Source organism: Eptatretus burgeri, chromosome 8 (assembly GCF_056783735.1).
Source record: "Eptatretus burgeri isolate ZD-2024b chromosome 8, Ebu_testis_v1, whole genome shotgun sequence".
NCBI classification, from domain to species: domain Eukaryota; kingdom Metazoa; phylum Chordata; class Myxini; order Myxiniformes; family Myxinidae; genus Eptatretus; species Eptatretus burgeri.
In genome coordinates, this window is record NC_140968.1 from 56,468,795 (window position 1) to 56,481,495 (window position 12,701).

General features: G+C 40.6%; 1 protein-coding gene across 5 annotated transcripts in view; it reads right to left on the reverse strand.

Annotated features, from left to right (window-relative positions):
- LOC147021795 (catenin beta-1-like) overlaps positions 1 to 12,701 on the reverse strand; it is an 82,864-nt gene that overhangs the window by 53,120 nt on the left and 17,043 nt on the right. The gene's annotated exons all lie outside the window — the stretch shown is intronic.

Below are 12,701 nucleotides of genomic sequence, written 5' to 3' on the forward strand. Positions count from 1 at the left end.
TAACAAGCAATTTTGATGTTCGTGACTACAGACGTGTAGCTCAAATTAACAGATTGTAAATTAAGTGTTCATTATGATCTAGGTTCAAACCCTATGATATTAAATATCTGGGCTCAATAACCCAACTAATTCACTTGTCTACATAGTTTGCACAAGTCGAAACAAAAATAGTACGCGGTTTGGTCAAACAAAATGTGATCTCACTTCATTTGACACTGGCATTCCGAAATGTTCACGCAATATTCATATCACCGGAAATGAAATGTGGAAGAGAGAGAGAGAGGGAGAGAGAACAAGTCGATGCTAACAATCCTTGGGAACTTCAGTTGGCACGAATACAGATGGAATCTGACATCGCATTATATTTTCGGAAAAAAACAAATAATAAGGCAATGACCGAATAAAAAGAGAACATTGCGGACATAGCATTGCAACCTTCGTAATGAGGGTATATAGAATGTGTGACTACTTCAATAAGCATGTGCTATTTACATTCAGCAAATCACACCTACAATCGCCTCTCGGAGCGGCAGTGGCACGGCCGCAGTGTTGGCGGCTGTGTGTTCTGCGCACCTTCACCAGGGAAGGAATGGCACATTTTTGTTGTGAGAAAAGGAGTCATCACTGAGTAGGTTAGCAGTACCACCTACTTATCTAGATTTATCGGTGATGAGAGATCACGGTTTCTGATGTGGGGGAGTTGGAGATGAGAAGCATGCAGACACGAGACGGCGCACTCACACACACACACACACACACACACACACACACACACACACACACACACACACACACACACACACACACACACACACACACACACACACACACAGTGGTTGGGGAGAGGGGGAGAGTTGGTGAAATCCTTTTTAGCAAAAAATCCTTGCACATTAGAACCCGTTGGTGTTGACTATTTTTCAATTTGTCAAAAGCAAATTGCTGCAGTTCAGAAATGATGTGCACACTTGTTTGCAAAGCACTGCGACGAACATGTCGGTTTCCTTAACCCAGGAAAAAAAGTGTGTTTTCGGAGTTGATATAAAATACAACAAGAAACATCTCTACGGTATGCAAAGCCAGAAATAAAATCAATCAGACTTTGTCCAATGTAAGCAATCATTGTCGAGGCATTGCCCTTGATAAGGCATTGACCGTTGTGATATTGAAAAGGCCTCATGGCACGACCTTATAATTACAAAATTTGGTCGCAAGTCGTGCCTTAGTGCGAAAGGCACAGCTCATGAGAGTCTGGCTATCACACAAGTGCAAAACTCCCAACTCGGGTAGAGATGAAAATACTGAGCAGCAAGCAGTTCACAAACACATCTAACCAAACCACCCAAGCCGTCCGTTACTCATCAAACACTGCTGCCAAAGGGAGATAAAACGTTCACTTATATTTTTTTTGGCTTCTTTCAAATTATGGCAATTGCCAGGGTGAAGCAACGAAGGTGATTCCGCTTAAAGAAGGGAATGAGGGGGTGATTAGCCAAAAGCATCATTAGCTCTTGCTGTTACAGCTGCAACCTCGCAACCTCCCGACACACCCTGGAGAAGCGAAGGCCACACCCATACTGGCAATAGACAGACAAGAGGAAAAAACAAACATCCCTCTTTAGCAGCCAGAAGAGCATCGTCCATTTTGTCAAACAGCTCACAAAGCAATTCCAAGGAATTTACACCCTGGTGAGAACATAAAAAGGACTGCCGAACATGTCACCGTCGTTATTACCATTTATCGTTTGTCTACGTTAAAATATTTATTTGAATTTTGGGCATTGATTAATTATAGCTCAGTGTTAGCCTGCGTCACCTCTCTGTTGTCTCGTACGGGTTCAATTCCCCAAGAATTATCTTCAAAATGCAATCTGTCCTCATGGTGCTTCACAGACAGGACATTGCATCATACAGCGCAGTACTTCTTCGGAGGCAACATTAAAGTCAATTTTGAGGGGAGAGTGTTGTGAAATTCTGCTTCTTCTCACCTGTACAGCGAACCACAGGATATTTCATTTGGAAGGAAAAGCTGAATGAGCATGGAGGCATATGAATAACAAATGAGTATGGAGACTTCCAGAATCCCACACCTGATTAAGCTCACCAATTACAAGATGAGCACTTGCCTCCATTACATCATCCCTCCAGTCTGTCATCTCAAGTTTGCTACACAGGGCAGAAAAGACCACTTCCTCTACTCCTTCAGCAATGCTATCCATTGTCACCTCATGCTTTTTCCCATTCCCACCCATGCGTCCTCTCTCGCACTCTTTCTCATCTCCGACGTCATGCCACGACCACGCGCCTATGCTGATTGGCTGGGGCAGTGATTTTCCGTTCATTCTACCAGCATGATCTTTTCTCACAGTTCTGGTCATGATGTGAGGATAACTGGAAAACAAATTACACGGATAATGTTTCAGAGTATATGGAGCTGGAAAAGATGGGGCTTAGACACAAACCCTGGGGGAAGATAACTATCTTCAAAACATCTCATTCGACACCTCCTCGCTCATTACATCACACTTATGTTAACATGCACGATGAAATAACTACACCAAACAATTCCCCTTTTACTCCTGAAGCCATTCCCGTAACAACATATACATCACAGAATAGCTCCTGCGACAGAATGGCAACTTGTTCGGAGTTGGTCTCAACGAGGGGAACGTTTATGACTTGAGGATGCCTTGCAACGCACAGTAAATGGATATTGAACTGAGATACAGTCGTCCCATCCTGTGAAACAAATTAAAGCCCCAAACAATTCAAATCCACCCACCACACAATCCCAGCCAACATGCAGGATCTGCTCAAGGGAGTTGCAGCTTAGAGCTTGTATTTCCTCCTTATCAAGGATTTTCATCAAAAGTCCACAATAAACAAACCATGAACAAATATATGGTCGAACAAAGAGAATACAAATTCAAACTTTCTGAGCAATTCTATTTATACTTCTCGAGTTATTGTCATAGCAGATTACAACTAGTTTGGATGGAGAGAAGTGGAAGCAACATGATGACACGCTTTCGTATGCACCTAAAAACTCTAAAGCACCTCTTCTTCAATCATATAAGAATCAAGCATTGTGAATTAGCTCGAAGTATGACTCAATATTTATTATTATTTCATATGCAGCCTGTGGCTGCTGATTGCATCATTACTGGGAGAGCGGCTGTGTCGCTGATGCGGGCCCCTGTTACCAGTAAGCTGGTACTCATTCTGCCACCCTCAGAAGGATGACAGGCTGTCACCCCACCTGGTGTTATTTAACGGCTGAACAGGGGCTCAAACTCAAGACCCTAAGATCTTAAGCCAGCCACCTTAACCATTAAGTTAACACCAGGCTTTACTCAATGTATCAGTGATATTCCAGGAGCAAACAGAACTGCACACCATTCAAAATTCAGTTAAATTATTGAGTACCTAGTGGAGGCTGAGCTTCGGTCTTCTTTATGATTAACCAAATGGATACATGTCATGTCACACATGTATCCTAGCCAATCACATTCCCAAAAAACAAACACAACTTCTCCATCCTACTCTTTAAAGCTGACCTTACACAGAGATGATTAGTCTCTGTGAATCCCAGATGATTAGCACATGTTGTGTGATGTTCAAGGAGATATAACTTGGATGAACGCCAGGCATTTTCTTTGCGAATTTCAAATGCACCGATATAATTTCCTGCATTATAAATCCTGCTGCTTAAAAAAAAATTAAAAAAACACCAAGCCCTTTTCTTTTTGATGGTTGAGTCAGGAATATCAAATGTGTAGAAAGCCCTTTGTAGACATCATGAGAAATATGGATATGACACCAATGGCTCATGGTAAAATGCAAGCAATTCACTTTGGGAGTAGAACAAGCACAATCAGTGCTGATTGTGGGATATTACTCTGCTGAAGGCACCATTCAAAAGCACATCCCATGAGACATGCACTAAATTGTGAGTCGAATCCGAGGACACTCTTGGGTGAAGTGCGAGCAACATTGAGTCGACTTGCATGAACAAATTGCCTCCATGTCTGTCCCACTTAACAGGTCCTTTGCACTATGTTTCCTCCTATCCACTTAGAAAGTTGCCAACATCACCCTTTGTGAAAAGGAGCATGCTGATCCTCTAAACTACAGACATACTTCATCGACTTTAAACACAACAATATTCCAAAATTGCTGCCAATGTGGAGTCACTTCTCTTATCCAATGGTCTGATCACCGACCACTGGTTTGGATCGAGTCATGGTCAGTGGACTCTATATATATGCAATTCCTTCATTTACCTCAATTGTTGGAGGCTATGAATTTAAAGAGGAGATCGGGGCAGTTTCGCTGAACATATATAAGCTTTTGAAATGGTCTATAAGCCGACTCTGCTTGCTAAGCTCTTGGCCAATGGCAAACAATGCTCTCTTCAAGTCCGGCTTGTGGACTTTCTTCATGCTCTTGACAGCACATTCTCATCTCCTCTCTCCATGGAGACCGGCATAGCCAAAGGCAGCAATCTGGGTCCAGTATTGATTTTTGATTAACAACAGTAACGTCAGAATTCCTGGAAAAGGATCCATACGATTTATCACTTTAATATGTTTACAGAATCCATCATATGCTGACTGGCATCCCTGTTTAGTGACAGATCGGCAACTGCTGCTTCCCTCGCAGCTGATTTGGATAAAATTCGAGTCTGGTGTGTGAACACCTGTAAGGTAACTTTTAATTCAAGTTAAGTCTCACATCCATATCATTTTCCTCAGGAAGAAGAATCTTCGGGAAGAAGACAATGTGGATTCATCTATCCACTTCAGTGAACAACCATTGGAAGAGTTTTTGTCCTTCAAACTTCTTGGCCTCATGATTCACCATTAACTCTCCAGGACAGAAGATATCGGTCCTTTTGACATTCTTTTGGGGTTGGCCTTTGTTTCAATCCATGTTGTTGTTTCCATCTGAGCAAAGAGCTTCCAGGTTCAACTTACATATGCTCGATGTTATTTAATGTCCATTGTCTGCTTGATGTCGATATATCTATTCTATGAAAGAGATATTTGTCTGTCTGTCTGTCGCCATTTTTCTCAGAAATGGTCAAATGGATCTTTGTCAAACTTTCAGAGGTTCATCAGTGAGTTCCGGGGAGTGTTTTAGGCAAGAACAAATGTGAAAATTTTGAAGAAATTTTTTGGGGATTTTTTTCCTTTTTTTAATCAATCTGCAGTGCCTATATCTTTGTATCTGTGTGAAACGTGATAGTAAATGATCCCCAACCCCATTCCTTAGTGGAGGTAGGGAAGTGTTTTCGGCATCCACATATATATATATATATATATATATATATATATATATATATATATATATATATATATATATATATATATATATATCTTCAAAATGCCAATAGGAATCGAGCAGAAGGTAATACTGGGTACCCCTGTTCATTGTCAATAAAAGTAAAATGATGTCTCCCAATTAGTAAGGTAGCTTGAAGATGAAAATGACAAGGAATGTCACAGGGTGGACAAAAGCAGCATTTTTCACCAAAACACCACCTGGCATGAGGGACTGAAAAAAGTTCATCCTCCAAAAAACCAAAAGATTTATAGAAGGGTGCCATATGATGTCATTAACTTTTAATTAACTTATAAAACAAACTAAATGGTAAAATTAGAGTATAAAATGCAATGGTGAGATTTTAAGTTACCATGTTTTTGAGGTCAAGGAATTAAATCGTGATATGATCATTTCCATGAAACTGATCCATTTGGTGAAATGACATCATTGTGATATCATCTCTTAACTGATATATATATACATATATATATATATATATATATATATATATATATATATATATATATATATATATACATATACATATATATATATATATATACATATACATATATATATATATATATATATATATATATATACATATATATATATATATATATATATATATATATATATATATACATATACATATATATATATATACATATATATATACATATATATATATATATATATATATATATATACATATATATATACATATATATATACATATATATATATATATATATATATATATATATATATATATATATATATACATATATATATATATACATACATATATATACATACATATATATATATATATATATATATATATATATATATATATATATACATACATATATATATATATACATACATATATATACATACATATATATATATATATATATATATATATATATATATATATATATACATATATATATATATAAATATATATATATATATATATATATTTATATATATATATATATATATATATATATATATATATATATATATGATTAGTTTTAAGCCCGTCAAAAATGACGGGGACAGGAGCATTCCCTGCTCCACCGCACTCCCCCCCCCACCCCCAATTCCAATCACCACCATCACGCCATAGTTGTTAAACAATATAACTGACAGCTTGTGGATTGACTTTTGTTTCATAAAGAAAAGTAACATTATTAACCTCCGCCATTGAAGATGGACGGAGGTTACTGTTTTCACCCCTGTCTGTTTGTTTGTTTGTTTGTTTGTGAAGAGTATTACGGAAAAACTCCTTGACGGATTTCGACGAAACTTGGTGGGGGGGTTAGGTATGGTCCAAGGATCATGCCATTAGATTTTGGACTTGGTCCAAAGTCCAATATGGCCGCTATGGCGGCCATTTTGAAAAAATATTTGCATTTTTGTTTTTGCATTTCTACATGTTTTAAGTGATTTCCAACCCCCAAAAAAAAATTGTTGGAGAAAAAAAAAAACTTGGAAATTTTGCAACTTTTTTTTTTTTTAATTTCGATTTTATTTGAAAAATATTTGAATTTTTTTTTTGCATTTCTACATGTTTTAAGTGATTTCCAACCCCCCCTCACACCCCCTAATTCCCCCCCCCACAAAAAAAATTAAAATGGAGAATAGAACTATAACTCTGTCAAGCACTGTTGATGTCATATTTAATGAATAAGATATAAGGTCCACTTGAGTGACCCAGCAGTATTGGCGGCGGAGGTTTTGCACTCAACTGAGTGTTCCCCCTCCAGTTAACCTCCGCCATCGAAGATGGATGGAGGTTACTGTTTTCACCCCTTTCTGTTTGTTTGTTTGTTTGTTTGTTTGTGAATAGTATTACGGAAAAACTCCTCGACAGATTTCGACGAAACTTGGTGGGGGGGTGAGGTCTGGTCCAAGGATCATGCCATTAGATTGTGGACTTGGTCCAAAATCCAATATGGCCGCTATGGCGGCCAATTTGAAAAATTTTTTTTTTGCATTTCTACATGTTTTAAGTGATTTCCAACCCCCCCTCAAAAAAAATTGTTAGAGAAAAAAAAAATTTGCAACTTTTTTTTTCAACAAAATTTCGAATTTTTTTTGCATTTTTACATGTTTTAAATGATTTCCAACCCCCCCCCCCCCCCAAAAAAAAAGAAAATGTTGGAGAAAAGAACTATAACTCTCAGCACTTGACATCATATTTAATGAATAAATATAAGGTTCACTTTAGTGACCCAGCAGTATTGGCGGCGGAGGTTTTGCACTCTCCCGAGTGCTCCCCTCTCTAGTTAACCTCCGCCATCAAAGATGGATGGAGGTTACTGTTTTCACCCCTGTCTGTTTGTTTGTTTGTTTGTGAACAGTATTACGGAAAAACTCCTGGACGGATTTCAACGAAACTTGGTGGGGGGATTAGGTATGGTCCAAGGATCATGCCATTAGATTTTGGACTTGGTCCAAAGTCCAATATGGCCGTTATGGCGGCCATTTTGAAAAAATACTTGAATTTTGGTTTTTGCATTTCTACATGTTTTAAGTGATTTCCAACCCAAAAAAATAAAATTTGTTAGAGGAAAAAAACAAAACAAAATTTTCCAACTTTTTTTCCAAAAAAATTCGATTAAATTTGAAAAATATTTGAATTTTTTTTTTTGCATTTCTACATGTTTTAAGTGATTTCCAACCCCCCCCCCAAATTTGTTAGAGAAAAAAACCCAGAAATTTTGCACCTTTTTTACAAGAAAATTTCGAATTTTTTTTTTTGGCATCTCTACATGCGTCGATCTAGTTTAGTTTATTCAATTGTGGTTCAATAGAGTCTGATCCGTTTTGACCTACAATGAATAGGATATCAGGTAAACTTAAGTGACCCAGCAGTATTGGCGGCGGAGGTTTTGCACTCTACCGAGTGTTCCCCCTCTAGTTTTGGAAAAGTATTTATTTTCAAAGTGATAACGGAATGTCAAATGACTGAGTAAAATTTGTACTGCAAATAAAAATGACGAACATCTCACCTCGAGCGTTATAGTTGTGAAAACAACCGGAATGGTCATGCAATCAACCCAAATTCAGATTCGTGGAGTAAAAGTTTTGAACAGCATAAATTCACCATTCCCAAGTGGAAACAAAATGTCAAATAGCACTAACACTGATATTGCGTGTGCTCCCATTCAGTGACAAATGCGACCTCACTTCCTCCATGACAGCAAAATAAATACAATAGATCTTTTATATATATATATATATATATATTTGTATTAGACATGATGACATCATTAGACCTCCAATGTCAGTTTCAGTAAAGCAAATAATACCAGGATTTCATTCTTTGTTTTGTCTCCAGCGGTAAATTTCCATGTATTGTTGTGGGGCCGAGTTTCGGTGGCGAGCACGACCGCTCGATGGAGCAGTGGAGTCGGCTCCACCGAACACCCGGAATTTATAGGTCGTCACACCAGATAACTCCAGAGCCGACGGGTCCCTTATCGGATCGAAGATCGCCAATAGGTCGACCGCATGGGATAGGGTCGATAGCCAATTTCAATTTACCTAAATACCCACGTCGTCCAAACTACCGGGGAAATTCACCCTCGGTGGAGCTCCAGTGGAACGAGCCGTTAGCCTGCTCGAACCGTGCGTAACCCAAGCGGATGGTTACTGAGGTCCGTCGGTCCAAATGCACAATTTGCCACTTCCAAATTTCCCAAAACGCACCGTGCTAAACCAATGAAAGAAGCAAAAACGAGCTGAAACATTTAACAGGGGATTTATTTATAATGGAGGGGGAAGGGGAACACACAAAGAGCAGGGTTATCCGACTATAAGAAATGCAATCAATGTACAAGCAAAATCACTTATCCAGTTGCTACTTATAGTCGGGCCCACACACAGACGCACACTCACAGAAATTTACCCCAATGGTCTTTATTGAAGGCCTCCAGCTCGAGGCAGGTGAGCTCGAGACCAGAGCCTGTTCTTGGTTCTGTCCACCTCGTGTAGTCTTCGACGATCCGACGCGGCGAGACTCGAACCCGCAACACGATGCCGCTCCAAGCACCAGGTACCACGCTCTCCAACCGGCCATGCACCAATCGACCAAGGCCAAAGGAGAAGATCAGAGGTGACGATGATCCAGCTCAGTGGGACTCAAACCCGCAACACGATGATGATGACCACCACGACAACGACCACGACGTTTTTTCCACCACGACTACCTCCACCACCTCGATCCTTTTACCACCTATGACGACCTCCACCACCTTGATTCTTTTTCCACCACCACTACCCAGCCTGGGGTTTCTTATATTCCTTTCTCCTCCGGGGTGAGCACATCCCCGTCTGAGGCGCTCTCAACTCTCATTGGCCAGCATGTCATGGGAAAACCACCTTCTGTGGCCAGCTAAACTCTCATTGGCCGACGTGTCGTGGGAAAAACGCCTTCTGTGGCCATCTCAACTCTCATTGGCAGGCGTGTCGTGGGAAAACCGCCTTCTGTGGCCATCTCAACTCTGATTGGCCAGCGTGTCATGGGAAAACCACCTTCTGTGGCCTGATTGGACAAGCGGCACACCCCTGCCTTCTTGGGCGGAGTCCCGGTCTGAGGCATGGAAATCTCCGCCCACGTGCGTGGCTGGACACGTGTGTGTAATGGCGCGATGTGCGAAGTGAAGGAGTGATGGTTTCGGTTGGCTGGAGGCTCGATTTGTTTTGCAAAAACCCTTACTAAAAAAGTAATTCGCAGCGCACACATGTAATTCCCATTAGACACAGGTAGGAGGCCCTAACTATAAACACACATTTATCGAAATAACTAAGCTTAGGGACTGCTGCCTGTCTGTGTGCACAAGGCTTCCAGATTCGTAACAGTATTACCAACTTTATTTACCAGCTAATAACATTTTAAGTGTGTAAGCTAGCAAAATGTGTATGCGTGAGTGCAACAATAATGTAATTATTCAATTTCTTGGGCTCAAACACATATTGTAGAATTTGAGTTATAGATTTTAAAGAAAACTGGTAGCCATTTTGAATAAATTATGACATTTTAAAGTATGTCACAAATGTATATTATGGTAATTAAGACATAGTTTCAATGAAGCAAGTACAACATTCTAATTCTTGACCGCATGCACCACAGTACTTATCGAGTTGCAATAGGTATATCAGAATGTACCATGATATCAATACAACATATTGTTACGGATCTGGAAACCATTTGAATTCAACATGCAGGTCCCAAAAGTTTGTTATCCCGTTAAGTACATGTGTCTTCAGGTCCCTTTCCTTTTTGTCTCGTGGGAGAATCAAAAGTGTGCGTTGCAACTTCGATTAGTTAGGTTAATAAATCGCTTTCTTTTATTTTTACATCCCCCATTGCGATCCATGGTACCATTGCGCTTGCACCCTCGGTTCGCGGGCCACAGCACACCTTGCCTGATCGGATTCCCGAGGATGTTCGAGGCAGCTTCACCACCATCCACCTTCCACAAACGTTCCACACGCAATCGTGGCTTCACCACCATCCACCTTCCACAAACATTCAACACACACAATTGTGGCTTCACCACCATCCACCTTCCTCAAACACACGTTGAGGGGAGGGGCGACTTTCTCCGGGCATGGCCGAAACCTCGCCTAGGAAGGCTGTGCCTGTAGGATCCTGGCCAATTAGAGGCGGACAGCGAGGTTTTTTTTTCGCCAAGAGCCCCCCCCCCACGTGGGGGGAGGAGATGTATCTCCGAGACTCTCGGAGTGGGCAGAGAGTTTTCACGGTGGCTGAGAGGAGTGGCCGAGTTGGTTCACGGTGGCTGAGAGGAGCAGCCGAGTTTGTCCGCGGTGGCTGTTGAGAGGAGTTCTGCTGACCCCGGCTATTCGCCACACGAGCCCCGCCACGAACCATGAGTCTTGCACGAACTCCCGGACCGTACCCGGACAACCTTTAGTAGGTGCCATATTACAGAGACTCCCTTCCTTCGACGACCAGGTACCCACGAACTCTGACCCCCAGATTGTCTCTCTTCACGGCTGCGAGGGTCAAATAAAGACTCTGGGGTTTCTTTTCTTTTTGTGTGCGTGTCTGTGTGTGGGCCAGTCTTTAAGTAGAATTGTGTAAGTGCTTGAATCCTTGTAAATATTCCTTGCATATTCGCATTTAGTCTTGCCTGTGTCTTTTTACTGTTAATAAACCTTTATTAGAAATGTTCCCAGTCCGTTTCTGTCCCTTCTTACATTGGTCCAGCATGGTCCGGGTCTGAATATAAGCGGGGTTTCATCCCCGGTAGTCGGTCTATCATAGCCGGGACGTCCTGGGCAGGGCCCGCTCGACTGCAACGAGCCGGAAAGGTAGGTGGAAAAGCGGTAGTCGGTAGTGTGAATTTACTGCTGCCAGTAGAGTAAATGCGGACTACCAGGCGTTCTGAGGGCGTGGATCCCTGATAGACGAGATTACGTGGATACTTAGGAACTTTGGCTCAAGACAAATAACCCTACGCCACGCGATCGAGATATTGGCGACCACGGTCGGTTCTGTGACCCGCGGCTCACGGAATTATCCGGAGCGACGGCCTACAATTCTGGGGAGTCTGATGAGACGATGCAAACCTCCCCCACCCAGTGGTCGTTCTCACCACCGACCCCCGGCCCACAACAATATCTTTAGCCCTGCGCTTTAAAAAAACAAAATGGGGGAGTGGAGGTGGGGAATCCACTATAATATTCTCCGCCAGTCTGTCAGTTTGTCCTTCCTCTTTGTCTGTCCAAATACCAAAAAAAAGTTACGTTGATTGCATGTGCAAAGTATAATTTAAAAAACTTTTAAAATGTGCCATAATTGCATTTTTTTGTGTTTGACCTTTTGACTCGACCCCAGAAAGCGGGGCCAAAAAAATATGACTGCTATCACATCTTCTTGCCATGTGGTAATCATAAGCACCAAGTTTGGTGAATTTCTGCACATCTGTTTCGGAGGAGATAGCGTGACAGACGGACAGATCGAGATGATGACAATAAAGTTTAAAGTATGGGGTAATAATGATACCAGCGTTGAAATCCTTGCTGCTAAAACAGTCACCAGTTATGGCATTTAAAGTTTGAAATTCTACAATTCTGTTTTTTTAAGACAATCAAGATATGATGACTTCATAATGACATCAAAACACCTAATGGGTCAGTTTAATTGAAAATTTGATATCAACATTGAATTATTTTACTTTAAAAACAAACTTAGCACTGTAACTTAAAAATCTCACCACAGCACATATTATAATCTCATTAAACGATTTCGTTTATTTTATGAGGAAATTATCAAGCGATGACATCATATAAGACCTTTCATGTTATCCACCTTTTTTGAGCATGACTTTTTTTTA